Consider the following 13,890-nt stretch of genomic DNA (forward strand, 5'->3'; position numbering starts at 1 on the left):
GAAGAAGCTCTTGAATTACCTTTGTCCCGTAGTACCATTTCAATAGGTAACATCAAACCAGCCTTGATTACAAACATTTGTGTTCTGAATGGGATTTTTGACCCAGGAAAATTTCCTGCTTCTTAGTGTTGCTGAAATTCTACCCTGGATATGCTTCAGTTACTTTTGTGTGTTTTTCAGCACATTTTTAATGGGAAGGGGATGTTATTGAACAAACTGCCTGTCACCTGATTCTCAAGATTCCAGCAGCTACCTAAGCGCATTCTTGGAGCTAGATTATAGCTGCAAATTGGGGTAAATGTTTAACTGGAATATTTGGAGTTTGTCTTATTCTTAACCACCCTTGTGGTTTTTTTCTTTATAGTCTCATGATTGCAAGCACACTGGCAGTAAGGAAACGACGGTAAGTTGCTTTATGTTCAGTGTTACAATTGCTATTATATCTATAAACTGAATGTGAAAGTCAATGTTTTCCTGGCTGATTTCTCAGCAAGAGAACTGCAGAATTGCAATGTCAATATTATTTTAGGGGAAAAAATTACTTAGATGCAAGACTAGACTTTTTCATAGGTATGCCATCAAAAAAAGGAGAGAGACATTTTATATGTGCATACAAGTTACAGTTATGTTCAATAATAATCTGTGTGCATGTATAGCATGTTAAAGGTGTTTGTCTTGCATTTAGGGTGGTCATCTTTGAGTAAATATGATATGTCTTATAAGAAAAAGGGAGCCACACTCAGTTACTATGACAGGCCTTAAGGATATATATGATTTGTTCTACTTTACCTCTGTTGTAGTTTGAATCCCGGACCAATCTGATCAATGAGTCCCTAAAATGAGATTGTTTGCCATTAGATGGATTTCTTGTAGGCAGCCTAGTTCTAAAAGCCTATTTGAATTCCTGTGGCTGGGTCCATCTTATAAGGAAGTCACTAGATAAATTAAGATGTTGAAATTCTGATATGTTTATGAAAACAGTGATTGGGGTGGTGTGAAGCACCTCTTTAAAGCATAGGACTGATTCTAAAGAAATGTTTTCCCTACTCAATATCTGTGGAGTGATTCATTTGAGAACTTCTAGGTTATGAATTCCACATGGGTTTTAAAAGATCCATAATCAGAAGCAAGCAGGAAGTCTAATCTAATGAAAGGAAAGCAATCTTAAGAGTATTTGATGTGATGCTAAAAGAAGGCTTCATGCCAGAGGGGTCCTGATGGCAATGTAACCTTTTCCATATGTGTATTTCTATAGGTATTTCTCTCTGGAGAAAAACGTCAACATTGCAGTTTTTGCTTGTGTGTATTGTGTTACTAGAGGCTGGGCTCGTAATGATCCCACCAGGTAAAACTCAACGGAAATAAGGAATGAAATTATCCCCTAGAAAAACTCGTTCAGGAAAAAAAAAATAGAAGAACCTGAGGGAAAATGGTTGCAGTGGGTAGATTTATACTGGGACATTAAGTCAGAGACGAGGAAGGATCAAGAGGCTCTGCTGGTGGTAAAAGTTTAGAGGTCCTCAAATATTATAGGCCTGGGCACAGAATGCTTGTTGGTTGAATGTGTCCACAGATACTGGAAATAAAAAGCATACCTGATAACATTAGTTTTAGTAACTGTAGTCTTATGCCTGTGGGCATGTTTAGGATGGTATACTTTGGGTTCTTCCCAATCTCAGTTGGGAAGTTGTAATTTGAGTAGTTATTGTCAAAATAGTGATAGGGAGGGAAGGTCCTTCCTCATTACAGGGGGATGATGTTCAATCTTTAACCAGTTATCTTAACTGAATAGCTATTTTGCAAGCACATGTGACAAATTTTCCTCTAAACATTGAACACCATTTAAAACATATTTAAAGGGATCAGCCTCTGGAGGGTTCATACGTATGAACAGTGCAATCCTCAACAGACTTATATCATTCTCCATTTACTAGAGTCAATGAACTTTAAAAGTCTTAAGTCTGTTGAGGATTGCATTGTGAGATGCCGGTGGGGCAGCAGAGATAAAATGGCCTGTATCACTTCAGACTACCATGGAGAATCACATTTTTGAAGGTAACGCCCTGGGGGCAAAGCAGTCAGCAATTGCTCTGCTCCTGTACAGCCTTTATGTAACTCACCCAACAGTCTCAATCCTTCTGTAGCGGCAAAGTAGGCCCTTCATACTTAACAGCCTAAGGGCCATGGTCTGGTAGGGCTGTATTCTTTCTACTGCACTGGTTTCTTTCATTGCAGTGGATTTTTGATGCAAAGGAACATTCTGCAGTGTGAAGAGGTGCAGTCTGTTTTTAAGATCTTTGTGTTTCATCACTTCATTCCCATCTCATTCTACCACATGTATGAATCAGGCATAGAATCAAAACCTATATTCAATCTCTGTGTGTATGCAAAGTACATTAGCAGTTGCTATAAAGACAACATCAGAGTTGGTTATTTCACCTCAAGCTGTGGACAACCACCCTTCTTGTCATTGGCTGTGCAGTGGTTTTCAAACTTTTTGTCTTCAGGAAATCTTTCCCGTATTGCCTTGTCTGCCATAGAAGTCCACTGAGCTTGCCATGGAATTCCTTTGCTTTGCAGGTGTTTGGGGGGCATGTTCTAGGGTGTGCATTTTATTTATGTGGAACACTAGACAGAGTTACTGGATCAAAGATTTCAGGTTTTCACAGCTGGTAACATCATTAGGGTTTGTAGAATCTTTCAGGCTCAAGTGCCGTGTTCTACTGGAGAAAGTTTTCCTTCCAGACGTTTCGTTCTCAGCTGCGGAGAACATCCTCAGTGGCGTTGCAGCCGGAGCAGGCACTCTGACCTTGGCTGCTCTGACCTTCTTGGCTCAATGCATAGCAGCCAATAAGGTCAGAGCGCCTGCTCCGGCTGCAACGCCACTGAGGATGTTCTCCGCAGCTGAGAACGAAACGTCTGGAAGGAAAACTTTCTCCAGTAGAACACAGCACTTGAGCCTGAAAGATTCTACAAACCCTAATAAGAGTTACTGGACATCATTGTTGCCCTAAATGAATACTCAATACACTCCTGCAGCTGAATGTTGGAATGGAAAATCAATAATGATAGACAAGCTATATTTAACTTCAGCTTCCTTATTAACTTATTTATTTATTTACAATATCTTGTCTTTATGCTCTTAAAAGGGCCAACTAGTTGGCTAACAATTTAAGGAATACACCATTTTTAAAAACCATTCAAATAATCCCTTCTACAAAACATACATAATTAAGAACAACTTTTAAAAGGGTCAAAACCAGAGTTAAAATACATACAAAACAGTTAAAACACACACATGCACACACAAAACCCATTGATTGGAAAGAAGACCACAGAGGGAATGGTAAATAAAACAAAAAAGTTTTCACCCTCTGACAGAAGATGGCAACAGGCTCCCTCAATCACATAGCAGAGCTACAGAGTGAAGCTCCTCCACTGGCTGAGGCTCCTCTCCCCTCCTCTTTTGGGGAAGAGGGAGGAGGGAAGAGGGAAAGAATGAAAGGCTGCTTTGTTCAGCTGCCTCAATCACTCGGGAGAAATACAAAAAGCACCAGCAAAGCAAGCTGTGACAAAGAAAGCAAGGGAGAGGGAGAAAGAAACAGACAACATTTGCTCATGGGCTGCATACAAGCCCTGTGGAGGCCGAACTAGGCCTGCAGGCCACACGTTTGACACCTCTGATATAGGGCTTTGAAGGGCAAGACCAACAACATGAATTGTGCCTGGAAATGAACTGGAAGCCAGTATAGGTAGACCAAGACTGGAATGATATGTTCCCCATGATCCATTCCAGTCAACATCCTGGCTGCAGCATTCTGTACCAATTGAAGTTTCCGAACATTTTCAAGGGCAGCCCCACACAGAGAGCACTGCAGTAATCTAATCTTGATGTAACTTGAGCACTGCAGTAATCTAATCTTGATGTACACACTACAGCAACCAGATCTGTTCAATCCAGGAAAGGCGACTGTTGGCTAATCAGTCAAAACCGATAAAAGGTACTTTTGGCAGCAGCTGCCAGCTGCTTATCCAGCAGTAGGTCTGGGAAAAGAGCAACACCAGTCTATGGACTTTATTCCTTCAAAGTGAAAGAATGGGTGACACCTTAAATTTTGGGTCAGACCTTCTGCCCATCAATAGCATTTCTTTCAGGATTAAGCAATTTATTGGCCCACATCTACTCCAAAACTCCCTCAAGGCACTGGTTCAGGGTTTCTACAGCTCCCTGGGATCAGTTGGAAGTGTGAGATAAAAGTGCAAGATGAGTGTCACCTGCATCCCTGAATCATGGGATGCCTTCACGCAGTGGTTTCATTTAGATGTTAAAGCACAGGGGACAAAGATGGAACCCTGTGAACCCAGAGATCAGAGGCCAAGGGGCTGAACAATATTCCTCCAACACAACCTCCTGAAATCTATTTTCCAGGTGGGACTGGAACCAGGACAGAACAGTGCCTCCCAATCCCGGTTCAGATAGATGGTCCAGAAGGAAACCATGGTTGATGGTATTGAAAACCATTGAGTGGTCCAGGAAAGTAAACAGAGTTGTACTCTCTTTGTCCATCTCATGGGCCAAAACATCCACCAGAGCAAACAACACAGTTTCAGTCCCCAAACCTGGCCTGAAATAAGATTGGAAGACAGCTAAATAATTTGCCTCATCCAGGAAGGTATGAAGTTTCCTTACCATTCTCAAACTAATTGATGAATCCTGGCAAGTTTTCAAGGAGCTCTGGTGCTCCACATAACATAGGCTGAAAACCACTAAGCTTTCCTGCCAGAAAGGATGGTTTCCGTATGGACCTGATCACCATTATCTATGTAATTAGGATATATATTCTTTCTGAAATCGCTACACAATCAGTACAAACTCACCCTAATCTGTTTTATCCTGTTCTCATTAAAAGCAAGGGCTGCAACAACTTTGGTAAGGTTGAAAAGACCATTGTAGCCCAATCACATTCAGCGTTCCTGAAAATTCTTCACTTTTGTTTGCAATTTGTTCCCTCCTGGTTAATTCTTGTGGGATGAAAAGTGCTTTGTAGGCTAGCTCATCTTCACAGCAAATAAGCATGTAAAGTACAGTTCAGACCCAACACAGCACAATGAGTACAGATTTGGGTATAATAGGGAATAAGTATATTTGTATTTCTTTGAGCATGACTAACCCAGAAGGTGTGTGCTGATAACAGTTAGCATACTGGGATAACTAGGACTGCAATTTTAAATTGAGAAGGATTTGGATTAATCTGCTATTCAATGTACCAATAAAATCATGGGGGTGCCATCTTTTAAAGGCTTTTCAGAATTAAAATTCTTGTTAGATTTCTTCTTCTCTCTAGAACTTTTAAACATCAATTAAGTACAGATTAAGTTCAATTTACTACTCTGGATTTCACCCAAGAGAGATTCAATGATGGGTGGTGGTGATGATGACAATGTCCCTGTCTCCTATTTTGCTTTAGCCTGGGTTCCTATTTGGTTCTCTTTCTGTTAAACGAGCCAGTTTCTTTCCTGACCTCTAAGGAATGTGGGCCAACTAGTGTTGCCAATCCCCTGGTTTGGAGTCCCTCTAGTTTGGAGGCCCTCCTCCCACTTCAGGGTCATCAGAAAGCAAGGGGGGCGGGGAAATGTCTGCTGGGCACACCATTATACCCAGGCCCAGCATCTGAGTAGGCCACCTGGCCTACAGGGGTGCCAGGCACCCCCTGCCACTCCCGCCCTCTTCCTGCAGGCTGCCGAGCTGCCTGTGTGGCTTCCCTGGCTGTGCCAGGGAAGCTGCAAATAAAAGCAGGTGACAGGTGGGGCACCTCTTCTTGCCATGGTTGGCTGCTGTTGGTGGCTGGAGGAGCTTTCTTCCACTGCTGCCACTGCAGCTGCTGAGGAAGGTAGGTAGGTTGGAGACAAGGCACTTGGCCCTTCCCAACAGGGGTGACTGGGCGGCACGGTGCGGCAGCAGGTGGGGGAGGGTACGCAGTGGGCAGGGAGGCACCTTGCCTGGGGCAGTGCAAGGCTGCCAGCACCCTAGCACTGGCGCTGATTATAACCTATGGCAGGGGTGGCCAAGGGTAGCTCTCCAGATGTTTTTTGCCTACAACTTTTTTTGCCTACATGGCCAATGGCTGGGGCTGATGGGAGTTGTAGGCAAAAAACATCTGGAGAGCTACCGTTGGCCACCCCTGCCCTATGGAGACCAATACCCATAGGGTATAATGGAGAATTGATCCATAGGTATCTGGGGCTCTGGGGAGGTAAAGGCACCAAATGTTTTTTGAGGTTGAGGCACCAAATTTTCAGGATAGGATCTGGTGCCTCTCCTCAAAACACCCTCCCCCAAGTTTCAGAAAGATTGGATCAGGGGGTTCAATTTTATGAGCCCCAAAAGAAGGTGCCCCTATCCTTTATTATTTCCAAAAGGAGGAAAGACACTTAAGTGGTATGTGGCCCCTTTAAATGTGGTGGCCGGAACTCCCTTCAGCGTTCAATCATGCTTGTCACATCCTTGCTCCCAGCTCCACCCCAAAGTCTCCTAGCTCCATCCCCAAAGATATTTCTTGAGTTGGACCTGGCAACCCTTGGCCAGCCAAAATAAACACAGTTTGTGTCATGTTCTCAGGGTGCAGGCTGGCAGGAGTCCAAAGCCAGTCCAAGGTCAAAGTCCAGGAAATCAAGCAGGAGCCAGGTCACCAATGCAGAATCACAAACTGGAATCAGAAGTCAATGTCCAAAAGGTCAGGGTGCCAAAGAAATCAAGCAGGTCAGGATCAGGAAGGAGCGTGGATGCAAGCCAGAGAATAGACTTGTTGCTTCCACAAGGTTACCAGTCCTGAGTGGGAGCTAAATGAGAGTCTCAATCAGCCTGCTCCCTGGGTGGCAGTGACTCTGCTAGAACTCAGGGCTGAGAGATCTGAAGCATTGGCATGCCTCATGTCTTCGCTCTTAAAGTTCTTTTCGGAGCCTGCTTTGAACTCTTGAGATGGGAGGAGGAGAGCTTGGAGGAGATTGATCATCAACAGCTGACACTGGTACCTGGAGAGCGATTGATGGGCCAGCTGCTGTTTGTTCAGCTGAGGAACTGGCTGGCAACTCTTCCAGCTTCTTCTCGTCAGGGCTCATGACCCTTCCAGCTCCTCCTCGTCAGGGCTCATGACACTATCAAACCCACAGGACACCCCCCAACAGATGGGCCAGGCCGGTCAGGGTAGGCCAGGTGGAACTGCTGCACGAGGTCAGGGGCATGTAGGTTGTCCACGGGTTCCCATGAACGGTCCTCGGGGCCATAGTCTTTCCAGTCCATGAGGTACTGGAGGTCCCTGCGGTGGATTCAGGAGTCCAGGAGCTGGTGGACCTCATATTCCTCCTTGTCATCGACAAGGACAGGAGGAGGCGGTGCTGGAGGTGGCGGTCAAATGGAATCCAGTGGTGTAGCAGGAACAAGGAGGGACCGATGGAAGACCGGGTGGATGCGGAGTGTGGTCGGCAGCTGTAGCCGGAAAACAATGGGGTTGATTTGGTCCGTGATCAGGTAGCAAGGGTCCAGTTTGCGAGACCGGCCAGGCCGATGCAGGTAACGGGTGGAGAGCCAAACGTGGTCCCCAGGCTTTAGTGGTGGCCCCACCTGTTGCTTTCGGTTGGCGGCTGTCTTGTAGGCCTCTTTAGCCTGTTGGAGCTGCTCTTGGAGCAAGTCCAGGAGAGCCTGGAGTTCCTGCAGGTGCACATCAGCAGCAGGGACTGCTGTGAGAGGCAGGACTGTGGGGAAGAAGCGAGGGTGGTACCCATAGGTGGCTGCAAATGGGGTCTGTTGTGTGGACACATGTACAGCGTTGTTGTAGGAATTCTTGGCCAGGGGTAGCAAGGCAGCCCAGTCATCCTTCTGGTAGCTGGTGTAACAACGCAGGTATAGTTCCAGCGTGGTGTTGGTGTGTTTGGTCTGCCCATCCATTTGGGAATGGTACGCTGAGGACAAATGCACCTGGGTGCCTAAGCTGGAGTGCAGGGCTTGCTAGAATCGGGAGGTGAACTGGGGGCCTCAGTCTGAGATCAAGTGTGCCAGGAGCCTGTGCAGGCGAAAGACGTGCTGGAGGTAGAGCTGGGTTCTTTCAGGAGCCAGGACATGGAACAAAGTGAGCCATCTTGGTGAAGAGGTCCACCATCATCAGGATGCAAGTGTGCCCCTTGGACCTGGGGAGCTCGATGATAAAGTCCAGGGAGACAGTGTCCCAGGGTCCTGCAGGTGTGGGTAGGGGCTTGGCCGGTACATCCTTGGTCCGCTGGCAGACCTCACAGGAACTGACATAGTTGGCCACGTCAGCATGGATGCGAGGCCACCAGAACTCCTGTGTGAGCAGGTGCAGGGTCTTGTGTTGGCCGAAGTGTCCCGCAGGAGGGGAGTCATGGGTCAGGTGGAGCACGTCGGCCTGGAGGGGCCCCAGAGGCACGTATAGGCATCCACGGTGTAGGAGGAGACCTTGGTGGGTAGAGAGGTCCCCGGCCGGGCCATCTTGCACTTCCAGGAGGTGTTGCTGAGCCCAGGGGTCTTGGACCTGGCTGGCCTGGATGAATGCAGCAAGGTCGAGCGAGTCGTGGTAGCAGTGAAGACTGAGGGTGCAAGGATGAGCCCAGTTGGGGTCTCCTCCGCTAGAGGCACAGCGTACTCTGGTTTTCAGGAGAGGTCATCCACTTTCCGGTTCTGGTTCTGCGGGATGTAGGTGATCTGGAAGTCAAACCTGGAAAAGAAGAGGGATCATCGGATCTGACGCTGGGGGGGGCGTCAAGCAGTCTGTAGATGCTTCAGGTTCTGGTGGTCAGTCAGGACCTGGATGGGGTGTTGGGCCCCTTCAAGGTGATGCCTCCAAACCTCAAAGGCAGTCTTGATGGACAGGAGTTCCTGCTCCCAGATGGTGTAGTTGCGCTCTGTGGGTGTCAGCTGCCGCGAGTAGTATGCGCAGGGTTGTAGTGGCTGGGAAGGGTCCTCCCACTGGGATAGCACTGTGCCGAGGGCCATGCTAGAGGAGTCAGTCTCTACTGTGAATGGCAGCTGTGGGTCTGGGTAACGCAGGAGCAGCTCGGTGGTGAAGCAGGTTTTCAGGGTGGTGAAGGCATGGTCTGCCTCTGGAGTCCAGTGAAATGGCTCTTTGGGCCGGAGGAGGAGCTGGGTCAGAGGTGTGGTTATGTCGGCATAGGCAGGGATGAACTGGTGGTAATAATTGGAAAAGCCAAGAAACTGCTGTACGTCCTTGCGGTTCCATGGCGTCTGCCAGGTCAGGACCGCCTTGACTTTGTTCGAGTCCATCTGAGTCCCATGGGGTGAGATGATGTGACCAAGGAACTTGACTGCTGTTAAGTCGAAGGCACACTTTTCTAGCTTGGCGCAGAGACCATGCTCACGCAGGCGTTGTGGGACCTAGCGGACGTGCCCTGTGTGCTGGGCGGGGCTTTGGGAATAAATTAAAATGTCATCTAAATAAATGATCACAAAGCGGTCGAGCAGATTGTGGAAGATGTTGTTCATCAGCCTTTGGAAGACAGCGGGGGCATTGGTCAGGCCGAAGGGCATCACGAGATATTCATACTGGCCATAGCAGGTCCCAAAAGCCGACTTCCATTCGTCTCCTGCGCGGATCCGCACCAAGTTGTACATGCCCCGGAGGTCCACCTTGGTATAGCTCTGGGCCCCCTTAACACGATCCAGTAGTTCTGGGAGCAGTGGCAAAGGGTAGCGGTCCCGGACGGTGATTTTGTTCAGGGCCCAGTAGTCATTGCAGGGCCGAAGTTCACTGCCTTTCTTCTTGACAAAGAGAACAGAGAACAAAGAGAAAGCGGGGACGTGGATGGCCGGATGAAACTCCGTTTCAGGTTTTTGGTGAGGAAGGCCTGCAGGGCTGCTAGCTCTGGTTCGGACATGGGGTAGAGCTGCCCCATAGGCAGGGGCGCCTCTGGTACCAAATTGATGGTGCAGTCATAAGGCCAGTGTGGGGGGAGGTGGTCGGCCCCCTTTTCCTCAAAGACATCGGCAAAGTCTGTATAGGCCGAGAGGAATAGAGAACCAGCAGCTGGGGTGGTGGCGGCCAGGGTAGCTGACCAGGCCTGGTGAGGACAAGGGTCCTTGAAGCTCAGCTTTCCCTGTGCCCAGTCCATGAGGGGGTTGTGCTTTACGAGCCAGGAGAGTCCCAGGAAGAGGGGAAAGCGGGGCATGCGAGCAACATTGAATTGTACTTGCTCATGGTGGTGTTGGATCTGGAGCATGACCGGGTGGGTCTCCTGGGTCACCGGACCAGAGCGGAGGAGGCGTCCATCGATGGCTTCGACTAGGGTCAGGGTGTCATTGTCCTGCACCGGGATCTGGTGTTGCTTCACAAAGGCCAAGTCAATGAATCAGCGGGCAGCCCCGGAGTCAACTATGTTGTAGACGAACAGCCAGCACCCGTCCGGCAAGCCGAGTGTGACCAGTATGAGAAACGGGCCCTGGCCAGTAACATAGGGTTCAGGGGACCTGGTTAGGTACCCCAAGTCAGGGAGTCCACTCAGACTTGGGGCTGGTCTTCTACTGGCGGTGGCATGGTACTGGGCTGGGTGCCCCTCCACAGTACAGGCAGAGATTGTGTGAGCGGCGCCATGCTTTTTCCTCAGAGGTGGGCTGCGTCCATGCAGCCCTGAGTTGCATAGGCTCGGGGTCATCAGTCCTGGGGTTAGTGTGCTTCGGGTTTGGCAATGTTGCTGGGTGGCAAGGCAACTGAGAGGGACAGACGCTGCTGCGCGCTTGGCGGCAGCTTTCCAGGCGGCCATCGATGCGGAGATACAGTATGATTAGGCCATACAGCGTGGCCGCTCAGTCTACTCGTGCCAGCTCATCAAGGACTTCGTCAGCCAGCGCCTTCGTAAACTGATCCTTGAGGGCAGCCTCGTTCCAGGCCAGGTCTCGGGCCAGAAGCTTGAACTCAGTGGAGGACTGAGAAACTGAACCTCTACCCTGCTTCAGGGTCCAGATCTTCCGACTGGCGGTTGCTGCTTGCTGGGGGTTAGCAAAAGCTACTGCCATATGATCCAGGAAGCCCTGATAGTCAATCAGCAGGGGCGATGGGGCTATAAGCAAGGGGGTAGCCCATTTAGCTGCCTGCCTCTTTAAGATGCTGACAACTAAGCATACCTTGGTCTTGTTGTTGGGGAAGTCTCTGGCATGTAATTCAATATATAGTTTCCTCTGTGCCAAGAATGCAGGAAATTCCTCCACTTTCCCAGCAAACTTCTCTGGGGGAAGCACCGGGCATTTGGGTGGGGCAGCGATAGCGGCTTGCAGCTGCTGCTGCTGTTGCAGATAAGCCAACATTTGGGTGAGGTCTGCACCCGTGTAAGCAAGGCTGCTAGCTGCCCAGAGCCTCCGCTTGCCTCCTCATCTGTCTTGTGGAGTGAGTGTGTAGGTGGAAATTATCTGTCATGTTCTCAGGGTGCAAGCAGGCAGGAATCCAAAGCCAGTCCAAGGTCAAGGTCCAGGAAGTCAAGCAGGAGTCAGGTCACCAATGCAGAATCACAAACTGGAATCAGAAGTCAATGTCCAAAAGCCAGAAGTTCAGGGTGCCAAGGAAATCAAGCAGGTCAGGATCAGGAATCAGGAACGTGGATGCAAGCCAGAGAATAGACTTGTTGCTTCCACAAGGTTACCAGGTCCTGGGTGGGAGCTATATGGGAGTCTCAATCAGCCTGCTCCCTGGGTGGCAGTGACTCTGTTAGAACTCAGGGCTGAGAGATCTGAAGCATCGGCGTGCCTCATGTCTTCACTCTTAAAGTTCTTTCCGGAGACTGCTTTGAATTCTTGAGATGGGAGGAGGAGAGCTTGGATGAGCTCCCCAATTGGGTTTGGAATAGGCTTATCAGTTTCCAGGCCCAGGAAGGGAATGACTCATCACTTGGATGAGTGTCAGTCAACAGCTAACATTGGTGCCTGGAGAGTGATTGATGGGCCAGCTGCTGTTTGTTCAGCTGAGGAACTGGCTGGCAACTCTTTGAGGTCTGTTAACCTTTCCAGCTTCTCCTCATAAGGGCTTATGACAGTTTGCAAGCCCACCCTTTTGTGATCTAACAGGCAGAGGCGTCACTAGGGTGGGTTGCACCCTGGGGTGTAACTGATTCAAGTCACCCCCCCCCCATTGGGCATCACCCCTTTTGGAGGGTGCGTCACCCCCTCCGCACATAACCCCGCCCACTTCACATGGCCCCTCCCTCATCCACCCTCTGGTCACATGACCAGCCCCCGTAATCCAAGATACCAGTTTTGCAGCATTTAAGTTTCCCCCACTCACCCACACGCTTTTAGCTGAGCCGACGGCAGCGCGGCCCCGGTTTCAGAATCCCGGCCAGCCCACACACAGCAGCAGCGTTCTAGTCCCAGGGCCAGCCCCTTCCTGTTGGGGGGGTCATGGGTCAGTGCCTGGGGCCAATGAGAATGCTCTGGGGGAGGGCCGATGGCCCCCTTGGCCCCGCCCTAGTGACGCCACTGCTAACAGGGACAATTTACTTGCAGGAGTTGCTGAATGTCACAGTCTGCCGTATTTCAACCAACTTCTTCAGATTAAGAAAGAAAAATAAAAGTAAGGAACAAAACAGACTAGTGGTGGAGTTTTCTTCCATTCCATGATCAGGTTCTAGTTTACTCTTTATTATCCATTTTACTATGCAAATGACTTCTGAAACTAATGCAAAACAGAGGGGTTGTGCTCTCTTCCTTTCTCATACACTTCACACACTCACCAGGAAGAGCCATGTGGCTCTGCCTGCTCACCCCCACTCACATGCAGCTTTCTTCCTGCTGAGATTTAAAGGCATGCACACGTTCCAAAACACAGTTTGTATGCTTCTTCTAAACCAGTGGAGATTTAAAAATACGTAATGGCTTTTGGGGTGGGGAGGAGCCTGCAAAACTGGGGGATCCCCTTCCTGGGCCTGGAAAATGGCAAGCCTATTCCAAACCCAATCGGGGAGCTCATTTGATGGAACCCTCCAGAAGATTAGGACATTCATTCCTGCTCTCCCACCCACCCCCACCAATCTGGTTAAACAACTGAACGCAGGCTCCCACAAAGACAATTACCACATTCTTGAGTCAGGCTTTGCAAAGATAAGGATGGTGTCAGCAGGAAAGCTCAGTTATGGACACCTGCAAGCTGGAGCAGGTCTGCTAATATTCATATTAACTCTTGACGGAATCAGTGTGATTTGCATCACACACCAGGCAAATTAATCTTCGCTGATTTATTGTATGAGTTTTAACTGAGTAGTTGAGTAACTTCATATGTGAATAAAACAAGAGTATCAACAGAAAAGCATATGTTGTTTCAAGATGATACCTGCGTGCATTGGTAGTAGCCAACATTTTAGAAGTATTCTCTGTAACTAACTATGTAACTAACCTTTGCCACCCTAACTATTACGAATAAAAAGTATACAAAATAGCTTTTATTCATGATAATAAGGTAGACCAATGGCTAAGGAATGGGCTTTCATGTAGCCTAGTTTTATTGGGTATGATTAGTAATTAGAATCCTCAAGACTTAATGAACATTTGTCCCCGTATGACAGATAACTTGCCAAATGACGTCTAGCAAGGCTATATAAGGTCAGATACTGAATGCCCTTTTCCACACTTAATAAGAACACTAACATAAACGTTGCATTTGGAAAACAGTTTTTGCAACGTCAAGGCGTCATCATTTCTAAAATTTCAGCAAAGTATCATTCCTCTTTTCCCCACTTTCCTTTTGATTGGTGTACAGGCAAGTGTTTATTACATTTTGATTAATTCCTGGAAGGGCTGCTGAGGTCCAGACAGAAGCTGGATCTGGCATGTGGATGAGCCACCAGCTTGCCATTCCTGACGTTTAAGGCAACCCATGT

The 13,890-nt window shown here is 48.4% G+C and overlaps 1 protein-coding gene across 1 annotated transcript in view; it reads left to right on the forward strand.

Moving 5' to 3' along the window:
• Positions 1 to 384: 384 nt before the first annotated feature.
• Positions 385 to 13,890, forward strand: part of KCNJ16 (potassium inwardly rectifying channel subfamily J member 16) — an 89,787-nt gene continuing 76,281 nt past the window's right edge. The window contains exon 1 of the mRNA XM_060252961.1: positions 385 to 403. The gene's annotated coding sequence lies outside the window, so the exon portion shown is untranslated. The remainder of the gene's footprint in view (positions 404 to 13,890) is intronic.

The sequence above is a fragment of the Heteronotia binoei genome, chromosome 13 (assembly GCF_032191835.1).
Source record: "Heteronotia binoei isolate CCM8104 ecotype False Entrance Well chromosome 13, APGP_CSIRO_Hbin_v1, whole genome shotgun sequence".
Classification (NCBI taxonomy): domain Eukaryota; kingdom Metazoa; phylum Chordata; class Lepidosauria; order Squamata; family Gekkonidae; genus Heteronotia; species Heteronotia binoei.